This window comes from Staurois parvus, unplaced genomic scaffold (assembly GCF_062004578.1).
Source record: "Staurois parvus isolate SC_StPar_1 unplaced genomic scaffold, SC_StPar_1.0 ptg000154l, whole genome shotgun sequence".
In the NCBI taxonomy this organism is placed as follows: Eukaryota; Metazoa; Chordata; class Amphibia; order Anura; family Ranidae; genus Staurois; species Staurois parvus.
The window spans coordinates 24666658-24687914 of record NW_028317950.1 but is presented as its reverse complement, the minus strand read 5'-3'; the positions used below and the strand labels follow the sequence as shown (position 1 = coordinate 24687914).

Genomic DNA, 21257 nt, shown 5'->3' with positions numbered 1-21257 from the left:
AGTTCTACTTTAACACATCATTAAATAAATATTGTTAAATGAAAGCAGGGTAAGTACTTGGTCTCAGCCCCTTGCACTCCCTGTACAGCTGAGCTAAGAGAGGGGTAGGGAAAATGAGCACAAAGAGACAATCAGGTGTTTGCAATGCAAGGGGCATGCTAATTAGAAGAGAGAAATGAGTGAACCCAGAGATGAGCTCATCAGTGTGTTGCTTCTTCTTTCCCTGTCCTGTCACAGGATGAAGGGTAGGGAGCGGACCTGTACATGAAAGTGAAACTGCAACTGCAGCAGAGAGAGGTCATGCCAAATCCCCCCCCCCCCCCTGCTAGACAGGGCTGTGCTGTGGAATGAGGCTGTATAAATTGCAAGATTGGATAGACAAAATACAAATCCATTGCCAGTAAAACAGCTTCCTTATATGTAATGTATTTCATCTGTGCATTTAGCGGTTTGCTTGGAGTTTAACTTTAAGTTAATTCAATTTGGACATTTGCTTTATTGGTGCAGCAGGTCAGTAGTTCATGCTACCAGTGCAAATAAGCACAAGCATAAAGGTCTCCTGTAAAACACAGCGGCAGACGTCTGACTGTGTATTTATAGTGTTTTACAGTAAAATAAAGTCAAAATGTTCCCTACAAGGAATATACTATGTACAGAATAATGCTGGATCTTCATTCTGTACAGCCAGTGTATCACACATCACTCTATTCATTGTCATCTTCTTGAATTGCTCCCTTGAACGTTCCACTAGTCTTACTAAGTAGCTGGGCTCTTTTTTTGGTTCAGCTGCCGGGCTAAATAGGAGCAACCAGTTGGCTATTTAAAGTGTCAGTCCACCCAAATCTGATATTACAGTTCTTAGCAGAGGCTAAAAACTGCTTGAAGGTTTGCTACATCTTTCAGAGAGTCCAGTGATGAGCTGTTTGCATTTGAGTCACTGGATCTGCACACATGCTTTGGTCATTATAGGGACTCTGACCCTACCTGCTAGATATTTATGAATTAATATGGAGAATGGATCAGGAGGAATGCAGTGACCCCAAAGTGAGTGCAGATACTTAAGTGTCCAGACTTGCTCTAAAGGGACCAAATCAAGCATCCACTGCTTAGGTGTATGTATTAGTTGTGGTCCCATGTAGGTGCTCACCCTGGCTCACCACTGTATACTGAAGCAGAAAAGGAAAAACATACACACCACCGCAGGACTTGATCCAAGTAGAAAATTTTTAATGATCCATATTTAGAAGAACTGTTTTTTTGACTTATGAATCATTTAAGATTTTCTATTTAGAACAAGTCCTGCAGTGGTGTGCGGCTGTTTTCCTGTTTTGTTCTAAAGGGAGCTATGGTGGGGAGATCTCAATGATGTCGTTATTACGAGATATATGAATCCATCAGGTGGACACAACCAGACTCCAGTGAAAATAGCAATGCCAGCTTTGGGTGGACTGTTATTTTTTGACAGCCTGTCTGAAAATAGAAACCCCCTTTAACAAACACTCATTTGGATGACAGGGATGCCAGCATGCAGTGTGGCATTTGCTTTATTGCTGAACAAAGAACAATAGCTGTTGTGCAAGTGGCAAAGTCCCAGCAGATGATGTCAGCTTCACGCTTGCTAATAAAAAAAACCCACGCGCAAAATACCTTGCCTATTGGCTATAAAACAACCAAGTTTTTTTGCAGATAGAAACATGATGTATTCCAAGAAAATGGAGACATGAAATATTTTGGTGGAGCAGCTTTTGTGATCTGGCAAAGTAGAAGTTGTCGTATGGGTGAGTGCTGTGTGCTGAGCCATGCCCCTATGCAACGGGCGCACTTAGCACAATACACACAGGATCAGATGTCCTGAATGCAGCCCTGCTAGCTCTTATCTGCCCCCATCTCAATGAGCCTCAGTGAACACTGCATAATCCTTTATCTCAACAAAGTCAAACTTTTTTCTGCTCATTCACTCATCCCCAGGATGGGAGAAAGTGGGACTGAGTGCCAGACTGGTGACTGATGGCTGGAAACTCGAGCTGTGCTTTAAATCCCTCTTTTCCGGGACCCCTGCAGAGCTGGCTAGCAGAGGTCAGGTCTAGATAAGGGAGGCCCAGGATACTGGGAGAATTGTACACCATGTTCTGTTTTTGTATGTGGTGAAAGAATGAATGCCCTGGAAGTCATGGAGAAGACACTCACAAGTTTTTACCCTGGTATACCCCATATTATCCAGGATTACCCAAGCCCTGTGCACAACAGTGTTTTCTGTCTGACCTGGTGTACCTAGCCAATGTTCTTTTTCAATTTTAGCATCCTGCATATTTAACGGACTCTTAACAAAGAACTTTGGAGCAATGTATTTGTAGACCATGTGCATCCTTCTTACTGCTTCTTTGCAACTCTCAGTGGTTTTATTAATTTAGGTTTAACAAGGCACCAGCTGTTTTCTTGGGAATACAAAATACATTTTCTTATGTAATTTTGCAATTGAACACTTCAGGAAGGTTGGAATTCCTAGTCTGCATGCTTGTTGTATGTCAGTAATTCAGAAATGATGCAAGCTCTTAGATCAGCATGACAGCCTGGCAACTAGCATTTTCAAAAAGAGACCTCAGCAGTGGCAGTCTGCATATTGTTTTTAGAACAGGTTTCCTTTGACACCAGTACCTCCTTTCCTTGCATTAGAATAACAGTTAAAATTACTTACACCCCAGAAGATTTTTTTATCGTTTTCTGCCCCCATATATCAGGTGACTTACAGGTTTTGTTAGAGTGTAGCAGAATAAAGGAAGCTCCTGTTGCACTGTATGAGATGATTTTGTATTCATATAAAAGGTTTGGGAGTAGTGACCACAGGTTCTAGTATTTTTGATTCTTCCACATGTGTTGCACTGTTGGAGGACCCAAACTGTATTTCATAGAAAAGTCAGTTGAATCATGCCCATAAAATTACTTTGAATTATTACTAATTTTTTCTTACAAATGTTTAGTTTCAAATGATTAATATTCAAGAAAATAACTTAAATGGGGAATGGGAAGTGGAAGGAGTTCTACAGTAACCTTCTATGTTCAAGTGAATGTTAACTCTAGAATGACCACATTTAATAAGATAGAGTGCAAAAACCCACACCAAACAGCCATCAAGGTTTTAGGTCAGATTGATTGGCAAGATGGCAACCTATTGGACAGCAGCTTTGTGACAGTGGGGTCCTAGGCTTAGTTGCCATAAAGCTATCGGCATGACATTTTTAGGTCCTTCCCAAAGCCAAAAACATATTGGTAGATTAACTTAGTTTTTACTGATTGGTATGTATGTATATTAGATTGTAAGCCCTTTGGGGGCAGGACTTGTCAATAGTTCTGTATTATACTAAGTAATACTTGTATAATGGAAAAAGTGGTCAGAATATGCATCATACATTTGCTCAAGACTCAGTCCAAAGTGTTCATCAAGAGGTGACTGTGTGTAGAGTACATAGCTATGTCCTCTTGTTAAGCTCATTTCAGACCAGCAATTATCTATCAGACGTTAAATGCCAGAACACAAGTATTACTCCCCCATTCCCTGCCTTGACCTTGGCTGTCAGATCTTGCTGCATGTTAGAAACGTTGCTAGCATGCAAGTTGTTAAGAAACTAAAAGTACCGGCATGCCCTACCTTTCTGTCAGCTAGTGCTCTAAAGACTTTTAGTTGTTTTACCAATCATCGGTAAACATTTTGGTAAAATGAATGCTAGTGATGATGTCAAGAGCTCTCTGTGATTTGGCACTAAATGACCCAATTGCATCAATTGAAGCTGGAATTGGTGGTATCCCTTGAAGCTATTTATTTATTATAGGTACTTGCATAGTGCCGTAGCACTTTTTACATATATATTGTACATTCACATCAGTCCCTAACCCTCAAGGGGTGTACAATCTAAGGTCCCTAACTCACATTCATATACTAGGGTCAATTTAGACAGGAGCCAATTAACCTACCAGCATGTCTTTTGGAGTGTGGGAGGAAACCGGAGTACCTGGAGGAAACCCATGCAGGCACAGGGAGAACATGCAAACTCCAGGCAGGTGGTGCCGTGGTAGGGATTTGAACCAACAACCCTAGTACTGCCAGGCAGAAGTGCTAACCATTTAGCCTGTGCGAGACCTGCCACTGAGACCTGCTAATATTTTTCTTCTAATTCAGCAGTTATCAGTTTCAGAACTTTTCATTGATGCTTTTTGTGACATCTCTAGAGCCCCATGTTGCTGAGAACACAGCGGTTAGCACAAGCGTTGGTCACCTCACTTGCTGATATCAGCACATGCGTGGAGCCTTTCTGTCTTAGCTTAGTAATTGCAGCTTTACAACAGGTTTGACAGTAAACAGACCCAAATTACGTTGCAGGCTTTCATTTTGGGACACAGACAGCCTGCTGCTTTCTTGTAAATCTTTGGTTCTATGCCCATCACCCAGGAATGGAATAACATCAGGATCTTTCACCTGCTTTTACTTTACATGCAGCCAATCACCCTCTACTTATGTGGATGCTGAATTGACGCAATATTTTATGTGTCATGTTGAACAAGGTTACGGTGAGTGGACCAAAATATAAGGCCCTCTACTAGGACATTGTAAAGTTTGGTATTGACTTCTTAAAACATGAGGATGTTTATTTAAATGTGATCAACTGTCACTGCAAATCCAACAATCAACAGATAACAGGCAGAGTCATGCAAATCATTCGCTTGAATTACTATGCATTTAGAACCACTGGATTGTAGAACAAATCCAGCCTAAAATATTGAGAGAGATGTGTAATCTAGCAACGTGTTTCAGGCTTGCTAGGTCTCATTAGTGCAAGATAAGCATGGCAGAACTCTGCCACTAGAGTGTCTATTGTCTAGCTTCTAAAGTGACAGAATATAGCAACAAGGTTTTCTACCATTGTAAAGGCAGTCCCCGGGTTACAAAGAAGATAGGTTCTGTAGGTTTGTTCTTAAGTTGAATTTGTATGGAAGTTGTAACAGATTTTTGTAAGTGTAACTCCTGCTAAAAAATTATTTTTAAGGTTTGGATAGCATAGGAAGGGTTAATTGGCCATGTAGTGATGTGAGATTGTTGACAGATCTTCTGGACAGTAGTTCACAGCATATGGTGAGCAGCAAGATGGCCGCCCGGTGGTTTCTGAGACCTGCGTGACTTCACACTGCCTCCGTTCTGAAGTATGAGTTGTATGCAAGTTGGATGTTTGTAACTTGGGGACTGCCTGTACTCAGATGGGTAAATGATTCGTTTTTCACCAGTTAAGACTTAGTTTGACCACAAAGAGATTGAACATCTGATTCCTGCTGAATTGGGGAATGTGTTCTGTAGGTGGCCCTGTTGGCACCACTTGGTTCGGCAAAAGGCGATTTTTCAATCAACTTTTGACGAAGGAGCCAGACGGATACATCTGCATCCAATCAGATGCAGGCACTGTTGGGGTATTCTGAGAGCCACAGATGCTAGCTGTCAGAATACAATAGCTGGTACTGCAGATTTGTACATCCACGCTGTTTAGCATAAAGGGGGAATCCTGTGATTTCTATTGTTCAACCTTGAAGCTGAATCCTTAATATGTATAGCCAGCTTTAGTCTTGCCAGTCTAGACCTATCTGAATTTTATGTTTTTTCAAATGCGGGTTGAATCATATATAAATTCTATTGTGTGTGCTGGGGAGGTCATATAACATCCATTTCAACCATGCAAATTGGATAAAGTTGTATGAAACAGGGATTAACTAAGTTGGATAATTGTTTCAATATGCCAGACACACATGCTTTCGTGAGAATGTTTGTATGTGTGTGAAATGGAGCTTACTGTCTCTTTCCTACAGTCACCCTTTGATTATACAGTATACGTGTATGGTGGTGTTCCATAGAAATAATATAAAAACTAAAAATATTGTATTCGATAAAAATATTGTAACATGTATGCCCCTTTTTCCCATACGTTATGCATTGTAAAATGCAGTTATTGAAGTGTGTAACAAGTCTGTGGCTGCAGGATAAGTTGATGGTAAAATGTATTGCTCCTGGTTCCCATGGCAACACTGACATCCTACATAGTATAGTATGGATAGTTGTGTACCATTCAGGGTCTGGATGCTAGATCATTGTGAAAGCTGTCCTCACTAGTTGTAAATCTGATTCTCAGTCCGCCTCATATTACAGTGACCTGTCCCGAAGTCCAGATTTTTGGATGGGCACGAACATTATAAAATTTCCAGGGATGTTTGCGTCTTTATCTGTATATATGTATGCTCTATTATGACATGCATTAGATTGCGGTATGATTTTCAAATTTTACTTTAATAACTATTAGCAATAAAGGCTGAATAGTTCTAATACAATAAATCTACCATGACAAAATACAGATTTTATATTCAGCAAATGGAAAACAGTTGGTAACTGTAATGTTCTCAGAGTTTTATCTGATAAGGAGGCTTCCTGCAATTAATAGATACGGTGTTTCCCATGTTCTCTGTGTTCTGTGCCCAAAATGTGTTTAACTCCAGTGTTCCTCACACTCCCTCTGGACATAACTATTCTACTGCAACAGTTTAGCAACGCTCTTCACAGTAATTGTACATGTACCTCTTCCATTTCCTTCCAGAAATGATTACTTTTTGCTGTGTTTTCAGAACTTTCTGGAATGCCAAACTTTTTCATTAAAAATGGTAAAATTGCAAGTTATTGTATTATTAGTATTATTATATTATAATAGTAAATGTACAACATTCATGAGATGCTATATAAGCATTACTGATAATATTAGCGGCTTTGCACAGCATTCGGGAAATGATGAGGTTTTATAAATACTACTGATAATAATAGTAACTTTGTACAGTGCTGCAGCAGATGATGGCACTATATAAATCACTTTCTAATAATAATAATAATAGGTTGTGTAGGGACAGGCTTACCCTTTCCTATCTTGTTCCTGAAGCACAGGTCCTGTTTGATCAGCTATTCTCCAAAGCTGGCATTCCCTCCTTGGAGCTGCCTAGCTAAAGTTCTTCAGAACACTTCCCGTAAACTTTTCTTGCCAGCTTCCCTCCAGATAAAAGTAAAATGGAACAGGCGCAGCTCCTTTGACGTCTTAGGAGTTACTTTGTAGCAGCGCCTTGCTGTGATCGTCTATTTCATTGTCTGCTGATTGTACCTCCCTGTGGCTGATAGCAGGAGGTTACCTGCTGCCTAGAGGAGAGCTTTGTCCCATCCCAGCTCCAAGCCCTGAGCCCATCACTGTCTACAGCCTTATTTGAACTTCAGCTCCTCCAGTTCTTTTGTGGTAGAATGACATGCTGGAAAGACTAAGACAAAAAAAAGTAGTTGTACCCAGCATGTAAAGAGCTGCAGACTCTCTGGTTGGACAGTAGTTTGCTTCCACTCCCACACATGTGAGAGAGCAGCCAGGAGGACAGGACACACGAGCCCTTGGACCCCCCTTCTCTTCCCTCCTGACCACAAACATTGGAGAGTCCTGAAAGCGGTGATGTCATGCCTCTCAGTGAAAACTAATTTGGCATGCCCAAACTCCACCTCTCCTCCTCTTCCCTGGCAGCTCCTTCTAGGCACTTAACTGTAGATCTGTGAGGATGTAAATGTGCAGCAGTAGCGAAAGAAGCTGCACGTCACCCAATATTTCGAACCCCAATGTGTAATTTATGCCTGAATGGTTAAACTTCCAAAATGTAAGATTCCTATAAATAGGACATACACATTACACTAAGATTCTGGTGAGACCTTTGTGCCATGTTATCGAATCTTCACACCTGCTGTGACCATTATGAGGGATTCCCTCTTGTATGGTGCTGGATTTTGTATGAGAGTGGATGGGGTAGAGTGGTAAGAACACCCCAAGGTGGGCGGGAGCGAAGAAACAAACTGTGGCAGGAAACTGTTATGGTTGCACATAAGAGCAGCAGGGTGATTCAGTCCACTGGACTCTGTTTATGATTGAAATATTTGAGTAGACTGCCACTTTTTTAAGAACTCCTTAAAGTAGTTGTAAACCTCAGACATGGAATACGAACAAAGCATATCCCTCTATAGTGTGTACTTGTCTCAATCCAGAACACCAAGTGTAATTTCTGTCTTCTGCTTCGTTCCTCTGCTGTCAGCATGAATCACTTCGGATAAGTTTTCCTGACACCAAGAAAAAAATGGTGACCGGGGTGGAACCTCCAGCAGATTGACAGCCTCAGCTCTCTTCTTGTGAGCTGTGTGGAGGAGGAGGAGGTGTTCTTCCCTCCAGTCAGCTCTCAGAACTCTCCCCATTGAGCTCTGCAGAGTGTAACTTCAGCTCTCTATTTCCTTTTTTCTGAACTATTAGACAAGCTGTGTAAGTTCAGCACTTTGAATGGATGTAGAGAAGACTGCAGTTAGACAGGTACAACTTATTTCGGAGGATTTGTTTAATCTCTGTGTATCACTTGAGGCCAGTCACTTCATCGGGTGTATGCAAGGGTTTACAACCATTTTAATGCAATGTTTACATATCTGTGGTCATATAACACAACCTTATTATGATTTCAAGCTTGCAGAGGGTCCCAAGTTTCCAATGTGAAGCTTTGTTGCAGAAAATGTGTTCCCTGTTTTACGTGCCAAAGAATTTGTATTTCTGTCCATTCATTTATGCAATTTATCTAACTCTGGCAACCTACACAGTCCTTTGTGGCAGTGGGGAGAACTGTGTGTTCTCTGCTACAGTTCAGTAACACTTACAGGTCTCATCCCCTCCTCTATGTGAATGGACAGTGAAAGGTGAAGGAGCAGACTCACGACCTCATCTTGGGGTCACTCTGCTCTATATTCCTATCAGTATGCTCCTTGCACTGCAACACAACTGATAGGCTCCTTGTTCTGCTTCTCTGTCCTCCAGTCCGAGCTCTACACTATAGAGGCTAACGCCAGCTCAAATTGTAGTTGCTTAGACTGCTTGCATTTAAAAAGTAAGGCTAAATTATAGAGTTCAGAGCTTCATTAATTTGTGTCTTTTATATCTGCACAGTGTTTGGCTTTATTCTCTGAGTAGACCTCTATGCAGAGTGCCTTGTTTGGACACGTAGGGGTTGATTTACTAAGGCTGGAGAGTGCAAAATCTGGTGCAGCTGTGCATAGGAGCCAATCAGCTTCTAACTTCAGCTTGTTCAATTAAGCTTTGGGAATAAAACCTGAAAGCTGATTCTGGTTTCTATGCAGATCTACACCAGGTTTTACACGCTCCAGTTTTAGTAAATCAACCCCCTAGTGTCCCCTCTTATCCCAAAGTTACTGCCAAACTGAATCACACCATGATATCTACTAATATCTTTTAGTGCAGTAGCACTCACAGAGAGTTGATTTACTAAAACTAGAGAGTGCAAAATCTGGTGCACCAGATGTTAACCTGAAGAACACACAGTGGGGGGGCTATTTACTAAAACTGGAAAGTGCAAATTCTGGTGCAGCTCTGCATAGCAACTAATCAGCGTCCAGGTTTTATTGCCAAAGCTTAATTGATCAAGGTTAAGTTAGAAGCTGATTGGCTACCATACACAGCTTTATCAGTTTCTGAGTGCACTAGTTTTAGTAAATCTCCCCCCCCCCCCAGTGTGTACAATGAGTTAGCAAAACATCACTTGATCGCAATTTCTCTATCCACTTCTGCCTGTCCAGATGATGGAGCTGTAGGTGACCGCCTAATGTGAGAGATGCTCAGAGCAACTATGGCTGTACTGTGTGTTTATTTTTTAGGCTTCCGGCATACTATAATTTTTCCTCCTTCTAGCTCCTAGAAGCTTTTACTAGCATTTTGTGTCTGCTCCTACAAGCTAAATAGTGTTAGCCTGTGTGTCCATGCACACTACTTTATCATTTTTTGAACTTCAGCGTCTAGGAGCAGAAAACAAATTGGTTTTGTAGAGTTTTTTTGAGCATTTTTCTAGCAGAAAAAAACACTAAAAGCTACTAAAACGCTCCTAACAGCTTTTTCTAGGTTTTTTTCCTCTACACGTACTGTAAAAACACTAATAAAATGCTAACGCTCCTGAACACTACTAGAACACTACTAAAAAACGCTAATAAGTTTTATCCAGCATTTTTTTTACTTAAAAAAAAACGCTAGTGTGCATGGAGCCTTAAACATTGATCAGCTCTCTTTTGCATTCCTGAATTTTCACAAAACATTTTCCACAAAATTTCATTAGTCCACTTTAGGCCTTTCAGGATTTAAACCGTAGTGAGATAGAAACCATTATGTGCATTTAATCCCCCAATAATGCTTGCTCCTAATCTGTTTTTGAAGTCTGCTTGTGGACCCATTATTAAAACAAACTATGATTGCCCTCTTTCCGCAACACTTGTAAACAATACACAAGGAAAGTTGTAATTGCCCAGTGGAGATTGAAAAGCCAAATTAGATACTAAAGCAAGAAGGGGCTGGTTTGTCTTCGCCTAAAACTGTTTGCTTGGAAAGTAGAATTTCCTCCAGCAGGCAATTGCCAAAACTCTAATTTCTACAGAACCTCAGTAAATGGTTTATAATTAAGTGCAGCATTGTATCAGCTTGACGTCCATGGCATGAGTTTACAGACTCTGACACCGAGGAATTATAATCATAATTGCTATTATTATTATAGTTTATGCAAAAAATAAAAGTGAAATTGCTACCAGAATATTTTTGTTTAAGACATTTTTTTTCCTTGTTAGAGGAATTGTCGTTTTCTTCCTGTTCTCTTGACCACAAAGAGAGTAAGGCCAGCCTTTATACTTGAATATATACTCTGCTTATAACTCTGGGAGAAAACGTTATCTGCTGGGTTCTGTAGCATCCTGCTGATGTCTACCATTAGAAGCTACACGCCGAGGGAAACAAAGTACCTGATTTCAAGAAAATTAGGTACTTTATGTTAATAGATAATTGCCTGTTGGGTAAATGAGGACATCTAACTTTCCCATATGGATGGAGTCCAGTCTAGGAACAATGGCAAGAAAATGTATCCCAGAGACGTAAACAGGGTTTAATTCAGCCCACTCTGCTCCAAATCTAGAGCTAAAACATCATTGTAATGAACTTTTAAGGTAAGATTTAGGGCTAATAAATCTCAATGCTGTTGAGCAATTTAATCAATACTAAGCAGGCGTTTCATGTGCAGCATGCTGAAATAAATGTCATGCTAATGAGCAAATGACTTGCATGTTAAAATAGAACTATAGGCAATTTTGTTTTTCATTTTGGAGAAAGAGAGGGTTATAACCTCTGTCAGAATTTTTTTTTTCCGTGTCCCATTGTATAGATTTCTCTTCAATTCCTGTCCCATATCAAAACAGGAAGCAAGAGGAATATCTGCAAATTAAGGGAACTCTTTTGGGGGACCCCCATGTCACCACTAACTAGTGTCCCTATTGGAAGATTTCCCCTCTATTACTTTTCTGGGGACAACCTAAAATGTGGGATTTTGTTTTACTTCACTTTCAATGGTGATGGTAAACAACACTAATAGAGAGGATGAATCTCCCTAAATGGGGCACAGACAGCAATAAAAACTTACAGGGGATCGAATGCCTCTCTACTCTTATCTAAAACTAAAAAAAATCTGCCTTTAGTTATACATTAAAGTGGAACTGTAATATAAAAAAAGTAATATTATATGCTATATAATGTACTGTATTGTAATGTAATATAATATAGCGTATGCCGCATAATAATATAATATTTTAATAGCATATGCTATATATACTGTACATATGCTGTTGTCTTTCCCTAGCAGTAACATGCAGTTTTTCTTTTTCCCGCATAACATAGTATTATTACCTGCCAGTAGACATGATATTTTTCCACTTTCACATTGTCACAGGGTAACAATTCTGTTCCAATAAAAATTAGCGGGACAACCAAAAAAGTAGCCAACGAGTTTTGGGGATCCAAGAATGCCCTCTTTATCAGGGCTTGATTGACAACAATGTGAATAGGCTAGAAGTGAACTTTAATGTTATTTTTTCCAATATGGTTACAAACACAGGCCTTGTCAGCAGCTGGTCAGCCACTCTCATCAATCCTTAGTTTTTTGTTAGGTGCATCAGGCCGCTCTTTGATTTTTTAAACTGATTCTCTTTGTGTTTGGGCCTGTTGGTATTGTTGCCATATTTCCCACCTCCTCTGATATTGCTTCGGGAGGTCCCAGCATCTTTGATTAAAGAAGTCTATACCCTGTACTGTATGATTTAGGAAATGAGGATTTTTGACTGGCCTGCAAATTCCTTTTCTTGGAGTACAGAACAGGACACAGGACCTCTTTTCTTCTTTCCTGGTGGTTCCTCTTACGGCTTGCTAAAAAACTGAGAATTACTGGCAGTGGGAAGGGCTATATGAGCTTTCTAACAGTTCTGTTTGCCAGTATCCAATCACCTGAAGGTGGCTGCATGACCAGGATCTATGATTAACATGGAATTCCTGGCAAGAATTAAGCTTAAAACTGCTGCCATCCACCTTCTAACACCTATACTTACTACTTTGTAGAAGGAAGATACATATACTTACCTATACTTAGGGTGCTCTGGTCCGCTCACATGTTTGGCCCCTAGTAGCCAGCTTCAGGGGAGAGGAAGGACAGCCAACAATGGAAGCCCCATAGTAAGCTTATGGGTGATGTCACCATCCAGGCATTCCATCTGTTGTTGGTGCTCTCTGCTTTCCCTTGAAGCCAGACATTGTGGAGATCATGTAAAAGGAACGGAGCACTCTTAGAATAATAGGTAAGTATATGCATCTTCCTTTTACAGGGTAATTAGTATATGTGTTAGGAGGGGGCGGGAGCAGTTTTAATCTTAGTTCTAGCCTTGAATTCCACTTTAAAGGAGTAAGTCAAAAAGTAACCACTTTCAGTGTTATACTTGGTGTTCCTAAACCCACAACAGTAAAATCAGTCTATATATGCAGTAAAGCATGTTTGTTATACTCATTGTGGAACCTAAGGGGTTAATTCTCTGCATTGTGTAAAAAGGATGTTTGATCCTTTCTGCTCTGATCCTCCCTGTCTTCCAAGGTCCCCAATCCATCTGCTGATTAGAACAAAGCCTTGGGGGCAAGCTGCGCACGCTCAGTTTGGTGTGTATCGTTAAATACTTTTTTTTTCCTTGGGAGAGTGCATGTGATCAGCACAGGGCCAATCAGCACTGTCCAGACAGAGGGTCAGGGGTCTTGCAGCCTTATAGGACAATAAGGGGAGAATGAAAACTGCTCCTACAAGCTTTAACCAGTGCTCTGCTGGACACTGATAGAAGTCACAAGACTGCTGTAAGTGCTTATGGGAAAAGGTATTTAGCAGTTTATATTTACTAAAATTAAGTTCATTGTTGGGGTTTAAATACACTTTAACAGAGGCAGCAGTGCACTCTCACACTGCAGTTATATAGCTAGGAGACTGTGGGCACAAGAGTGCCTAGGCATACTCACATTTCAAGAAGTACACTGCTATTTTTCAGGAAGAATTAAAGACAAAATGTACATCTTTTGAGGTACTGTATATGCATTATTTCTAAATGTCCCCTATACCAGTAAAAATCTTAATTTTTTTAGTTAATTTACATTTTAAAATGTTTGTCAGGTTTTTATTTCTGTCAGTGACTAAATTTTTGAGATTTGATTATTTATTCCTGTAACGCTCGTACTAGGAATGTCAAGTTTACGGTAAATGTAGCTGTATGGACGTGTCACCAGACCCTGTTCTGACAATGTTACCCTTTTTACACATATTTAAATAGGAATTACACTTAAAATTGCTCATCTTCTGTAGAATGTGTTCTTCTAAAAATCCCACCCTACAACCCTCAAAAAAGAATTCAACAGGCCTACAAGGCAAATCCCCAGCAGAGCCAAATCAATATGTTCGTTTTGGCACAAAATACTGTTACCTGATAGTCCGTACAGATTATTTTAAACATGGCTGACCCATGCCAAATTTTCTGCACGTGCCACTGAAGCCATTAAGTCGGCTCCTGAGTGAAGGAGTTTTTTCTGCCAAATTAAATAGCAAATAAAGCACACATGTCATTAAAAAAAAACTATAGGACAGGTGTTGACAGAAGCCAAACATCTGATGGCAGTAGGCCCACAGTAGTAATGAATCCTTTACCCCGGCTACTTTACAAGCTCCCATTATTCACAGTGAGGCTACACAGGAGCAATTCATGAGCCGAGGAATCAGGCCGTTCCTGACAGTTAATTGCAAAGTTTGTTTAACGATTATCTGAGGTAATTATGTCTTCATCGAGCTTACGCAGGCTCTGAAAGACATGGAAAAATACATCCCCGTTAAACAGAGATTTACTAACAGCAACACAACTTAGTCTATGTGAGAGCAACACTAATATTTTAAACATGAGGGGAGAGGTTACTGTGGGGAAGATGCTGCCGTGAAGCAAGGATGTGATTAGTTTGTCTGTACGGTTGTGTAATATGGCAGCTTTAGTGGAAGGGAATTCCCATTGGGTCATTCAATGCAGAAAGTGAACTACCATCTTCTGCAAAGCAAATGCAAATCCCACAAAGGAATCACCCGCAATTTAGTATGTGTGTGTATATGTATCTTGGCAAAGGTATTGGGGCGCCTGCCTTTACACGCACTTGAACTTTATTGGCATCCCAGTCTTAGTCTGTAGGGTTCAATATTGAGTTGACTTACCCTTTGCCGCTATAACAGCTTCAGTTCTTCTGGGAAGGCTGTCCACAAAGAGTAGGAGTGTGTCTATGGGAATGTTTGACCATTCTTCCAGAAGCGTGAGGTCAGGCACTAATGTCGGACAAGAAGGCCTATCTTGCAGTCTCTGCTCTAATACATCCCAAAGGTGTTATTTCGGGTTGAGGTCAGGACTCTGTGCAGGCCAGTCAAGTTCCTCCACCCCAAACTCGCTCATCCATGTCTTTAGACATGCTCCTAGGTTAATTGGATCCTGTTTAAAATTGACCCTAGTACACCCCTCACATTTTTGTAAATATTTTATTATATCTTTTCATGTGACAACACTGAAGAAATGACACTTTGCTACAATGTAAAGTAGTGAGTGTACAGCTTGTATAACAGTGTAAATTTGCTGTCCCTTCAAAATAACTCAACACACAGCCATTAATTTCTAAACTGCTGGCAACAAAAGTGAGCTTACCTCTAATTGAAAATGTCCAAACTGGGCCCAAATAGCCTTTTTACCTCCCTGGTGTCATGTGACTCTTTAATGTTACAAGGTCTCAGGTGTGAATGGGGAGCAGGTGTGATAAATTTGGTGTTATCGCTCTCACTATCTCCTACTGGTCACTGGAAGTTCAACAAGGCACCTCATGACAAAGAACTCTCTGAGGATCTGAAAAAAAGAATTGTTGCTCTACATAAAGATGGCCTACATGCGCTGACCTTGCTCTGTCATTTTATGTGGCCTACCACTTTGTGGGTAAGTTGCTGTTGTTCCCAGTTGCTTTGACTTTATTATAATCCCACTAACAGTCGACCGTGGAATATTTAGTAGCAAGAAAATTTATTGGATGGACTTATTGCACAGGTTGCAACCTATCACCCTATCACAGTACCACGCTCGAATTCACTGAGCTCCTGAGATTGACATTTGGTGACTTCTGCGCACTGTGCGCTTCAGCATGTGCTGACCCCCCTCTGTCATTTTGGCTGAGTTGCTGTTATTCCCAGTTTCTTCCACTTTGTTATAATACCACTAACAGTTGAGTGTGGAATGTTTAGTAGAAAGGAAATTTCACAGATGGACTTATTGCACAGGTGGCAACCTATCACAGTACCATGTTTGAATTCACTGAGCTCCTGAGAGCGACCCATTCTTTCACAAATGTTTGTAGAAGCAGTCTGCATGCCTAGGTGCTTGATTTTATACACCTGTGGCCATGGAGGTGATTGGAACACCTGAATCCAATGTGTGTGTGATATATATATAATTTTTTTTTATTCAGCATTACTGAACCTAAAAAGTTTTTGCCCCCTTAAAATTTGTCATGTTAGAGAACTTTGAATTGCAGTGGCTTTAATTATGCTCATTTAAAACCAAACAGAACTCTTTTCATATCAAAGTGAAAAGAGAACTCTTCAAAGTAATTGAAACTAATTACAGAATTAGTTCCCCTTTTCAGCCCAGCCAAATCACTCATTGGCAGTGTTCTGTGAATGGGAAACTACAACTACCAACAACCTTTGCAGCTGTCAGGTTGTAGTTCTGAATGAACTACCACGGTGCTGTTGAGCGTAGTCCTGTCAATGTGTAACTGACTGCTTGTACAAGGTACGAGCACACAGCTTACACACAGAGTCTGCAAGAACCCCGCATAGCACCTATGATCTGCTGATCGTGGATACAACACTTTACAGGATTGCAATGAAAAAATAAATTATAAATGCGCATTTTGTTACCTGCATAAAAGATGTGCATATGTATATATTTTTTAAAAGTTTTACATTGCCTTTGCTGTAGGTGTAGGCCATCTATGTACCTCATGAAGCCTGACCTGAAAACTCTCATGATGTTTCTAGGATGTTGCTAAGCGAGGCCCAGCTATTACCGTTTATCTTCACCAGAGGAGTGGGCTCTTTCTCTTATTCAAACCTCCTCACGTCAACTTTCTCTGCTCTGATGCAATAGCTCTGAGCTCAGAGTTTAAGAACTCACTCCTGTGATAGTGAAGGTGAACAATAATAGATGGGCCTCACTTAGCAATGTCATGAAAGTTTTTGGGTCAGGCTTTGTGAAGGTACGTAAAAGGCCTACACTTATAGCAAGGGCATTATTCAATTGTGGTCAAAGATGCACAGCTTGTCATTATCTACAGACATCCCTTATCTGCATAGTCAATTTTTAGGTAAACTAACCCTTTAACAAGAAAACAAAATAACTGATTGCATAAGTAAACATCCCCAGATCATCAATTGTGTGGTAATTCTTTTTCAAAGTCACATAATTGACTAGACGCTGTATGTATAATATATAGAAAGATTACATTTTTTGCATGATTTTGTTTTAAAATTAGGAGCCATTGAAATCACTAAAAATAAAGTAATTTACATTTAAAGTAAAGTTGGTATGAGTGTGTAACGAGTATGCAAATCATGGAAGTTTGAGAAAGTCATAAGTCACCTTGTAGCAGGTCCATGACTCAACATATTGAAATCTCAAGGTTTCCAGCCAGACAAGAAGCATTTTTAGGAGGGTTCAGTAATTGCAACCTCCTTGTTTCTGTCATAACAGATTCCCTTTAAAGCTGATGTCTGGGTTGTCAGCTAAATAAATAGTTAATATTGGCATCTATGCCAGATAGGACCACTGCAATAGCAGCATAGCTTGATCAAGAACCCCCCAGCCTGCTGACTAGACCATAAAGGAGAAGCAGAACACTGTTGAGGTCACCACTCTCTCTGCTATCACCTCCTGTCACCACAGATGTATTTATACTAGCTACATTTAAAACATAAATGTAATTCCTTTGAATAATTAAGTTTTATTTTTTTATACCTGTTCAGAGAATGGCTTTCGTTATTTGCTTTCATTATTTCAGAAACTCCTTATGTGTAAAAAAAAATCTCATCTTCACCTGGTGCCAGCATGTCCAGTAAAAGAAGACAAGGGTACTGTTTGTGTCCCTTGTGTTTTGTTACATACCCGGCGTTTTATTTTTTTCTCTTTTGAATAATTCTAATGCCCTCACAGATTGTCATGCAATAAATGATATCTCCATTTTGGGTTCACATCTTTGAATAGATCAAAGGGATCGGTAAAAATGCCCCCCAGCGTCGCTAATTATGCTGCGACTGCTTTCGAAGACCAAGAGCCTTTCATTCTCTTGTATGGCATGTGAAAGACATGAAGGAAAAGAGCAATAGAAACTGGATGACCCTGTCTCTGGATTGTAATGTGAGGAGGTGAAAAGAACCAGCAGGTCCTACAGCAATTAATCAAAGTTCAATGGATCAGAGAGGGTCTGAATATTGAAGGAAAGAAACTGTTTAAAGCCCCATTTTCCCCCTTTCCCTTGTAACCTACTTGCTGTGGCATCATCATTTTCTTCATTAAATTTAATTGTTCTTTTTTCCTCTTTTCATGATGTTTCACATCTCTGAGGCCTTCTGATCTCACCCATGTTGCCTAATATTTCAGATTGTCACAGGTGTCCTCTATGTTTTTGATAGGTACGCTCTACATTTTGTGAAATCCCAATGAACTCAAAACAAAATGGATGCACTAATCACCATAGCCTGATTTTAACCACACACTGCAGCTTGCAGCAGTCTCAGGAGAGAACCGGTGCACTAAGAGAATTTTCAAAGCACTGCCCACATTACAACCAAGTCACAGACAACTGTGAAGTCCACAAGTCCAGTCAAGTGACTTTGCTTAGGCTCAGATGTCATTAGTCTGCTACAGTCATGAGTCTCCTCCTCTATGATGATCACCTAGACAGTGCTGATCTGTGGCAAACAATTCTAAACACAGCCAAGAACTGCATGGAAACCAGAGTTTACATGTTTATTTCATCTGTAAATACTAAGTTCACCTTTAGAACATATTACACTCATATTTATGGTGTAACATGTTCCAGCAACAATCCCCCTCACCCCCTGAGCCCTTTCTCCTGTGACAGCAGGCAGGGGTTCCTCTCCCCCGCAGCCGCTGTCACAGTTAAAATTGGCTTGTCTCACACAGACGCATCATTCTGAGATCTCTGAATGAAGAAACTACAAGTCCCGTCTGCCCCCACAGCAGACGGCTTGCAGTTCTCAATCGACTACAAGAGCACTGAGCAGTACCCTTGTAGTCCATTCACAATTCCTTTGGCTTTCTAACTGAAAGTCCATACAGGTATGAGCAGAAAGTTGGAGGGAAAGTATGCAGGATCCTGACATTGTGTGCCTGACAGTGGTTGCAGGTGAAATGCTTTGCAGTCTCCTGTGGGGAAAAAAACAATAAATGCACATTTTCTTAATTGCAAAATATGTGCATTTATTATTTTTTCTGTAAAGGTGAACCTGGTCTTTAAGCCAGCATCTCAGTCAAGTCTCAGTCAAGAAGATGCTGACTCTGGGCAATAGCTGAAAAAGATGATGCCATCTTATGGAGAGACAAGCAGTTGAAGGCTGCCTTAGTGGGGTAGTGCTACATATTTAATAAAGTATTTAATGATAACTTCCTGATATCCCTCTACCCTCTACATAATTCATGTAAGCTTGATGGCTTATTAGGATAGATTGCAAAAACAAAAAGTGAGACCTGATCACACTGAATTGAAATAGGCTTAAAGTGGTTGTAATCTTCAGACATGAAATAAGAAAAAAAAAGCATATCCTTCTATAATGTGTGCTTTACTCAATCCAAAGCACTAAGTGCCATTGCTGTCTGCTGCCTCATTTCTCTGCTATAAGCATGAGACACTTCTGCTGAGTTTACCTGACACCCAAGACAAAAATAGTGACAGGGGAGGGAGCAGCAAGTTGAAAGCCTCAGCTCTGTTCTTATGTGCTGTGTGAAGAGGCTGTGTCCCTTCCCTCCAGTCAGCTGTTAGAGCTCTCCTCGCCGATATAACTTCAGCTCCCCTGCTATTCAGAGTTGAGAAATACTGTGTAAATTCTGTACTTTGAATGGATGTAATGGAAAGATCGCCATAGATAAACAGGTACAACTTATATAGGAGGATTTCTTTTCATCTCTGTGTATAACCTGAGGCCAGTCACTTTACTGGGTATATGTGAGGGTTTACAACCACTTTAAAGCTATAGACTGGCTGCTCCAATATGTGCATATAAATAAATACCAATAGTAATACAAACCTTCTAACACAGGTGTCACCCCACCCCCCACCCCAAGCCAGTGACTGGACATTGTAAAAAGCAGCAGACTGATGAGCATATCATTCTGTCACTCTGTTCTCTTCTATTAGCTAGCTTCTTGCACTGATCGGTTCCTTCCCCCTTGCCCAGTCCCAAGCTCTGCTGTAAAGGGACTGCAGGAAGCCAAAATCAGCTCAAAATCAGGTGCTATACCTGACCCTACACTTAAAGTTTTTTTTGATGGCAAATATCTAAGAGATTTACCATCCACATTAAACTGCAGAGATAGACTACTCTCCCATGGATGGATGGTTCTGCCAGCTGTCAGAAAACTCAAACAGTGCCTGCATCTCATTGGATGCAAGTGCTCTCCAGCCGACAATTTTACTGCCTAGCTCCTTCAATTTTTGGTGGAGTGGTGCTGACACGGCCACCCACTGATTGAATTTTGACTGGCTCATTAGGTTGGCCAGCTTTACACTTGCATTTAAAAATATACATTTAAGGATTTTTTAATGACTACAGAGCCATGTTAGTTTGTGTCTTATCTGCCTGGAGTAAAAAATGTCAACCAGAGGAAGCCATATGACTTGTTCTAGTCTTCAGAAAACAAAAAGTGAAGGTTGTGAGGATTCAGTGAAAATATACATGAAATATTACATCTGTCCTACCACTAACTCAGCTCAGCGGATTCAACGCCTCCACTACACTCCGAAGGCCTTCGACCACCATCATCTATCTAAAAGGGGATTATATTCACTGTGATTTTAGGTTTCAGCCGCTGCCAAAACTAGTAGCATGGGTATGCTGATAGATTACTGAGCAAACATGGAGATGGAGGAGCTGTCAATTCAGCAGAGTTATTTTAACTTCAACAGCAATTTGGTGTGAAAATTTCAGCCTGAAGGAAACTCGGGATGAGGAGCCAACTTTTTTTTTTTCCTTTCGTTCTTAAATAGATGGTTTATTTTGGGGATGTGGAAGAGCAGTAGCTGTGTGAGTTGGCATTATTTGTGCTGTATAAAAATTCAATAAAAAAGAAATTGTAAATCCACTGTTTAGAATGTATAATTTTTTTTGTACAAATGTATAAAAACGTACTTTAAATATTTGCCTTGACTGAGATTCTTTCCTAAGCTAACACCAAGAGCCAGTCAGTTTCTAATGCATACACATCTGCTGACAGGAGGAGAGAGCAGAGCTGATGACTTGTCAGGGTGTTTTTTGCTTCTTTGTTCTACAGTCTTCAGGCTTTAGGTAGGGACAATGGCACCACTCTGTTCATTAGCTCTAAAGTGGGCCCATTCAACGGCATTGAGTTGCAGTTTGTGAATGTCCTTTGCGTTAATGTAACACATTCATTTTCAATGGGCTTCCAGTGCACCACGGTACAGTCAAAAATAGACATGCACTAATTTTCCCAGTTCATTGCT

General features: G+C 40.4%; 2 protein-coding genes across 8 annotated transcripts in view; one reads left to right on the top strand and one right to left on the bottom strand.

Annotated features, from left to right (window-relative positions):
• Positions 1 to 7408, bottom strand: part of ANGPTL2 (angiopoietin like 2) — a 53340-nt gene extending 45932 nt beyond the window's left edge. The window contains exon 1 of the mRNA XM_089675282.1: positions 6937 to 7408. The gene's annotated coding sequence lies outside the window, so the exon portion shown is untranslated. The remainder of the gene's footprint in view (positions 1 to 6936) is intronic.
• The window catches only part of RALGPS1 (Ral GEF with PH domain and SH3 binding motif 1), a 577572-nt gene that overhangs the window by 298972 nt on the left and 257343 nt on the right, over positions 1 to 21257 (top strand). The window lies entirely within an intron of this gene.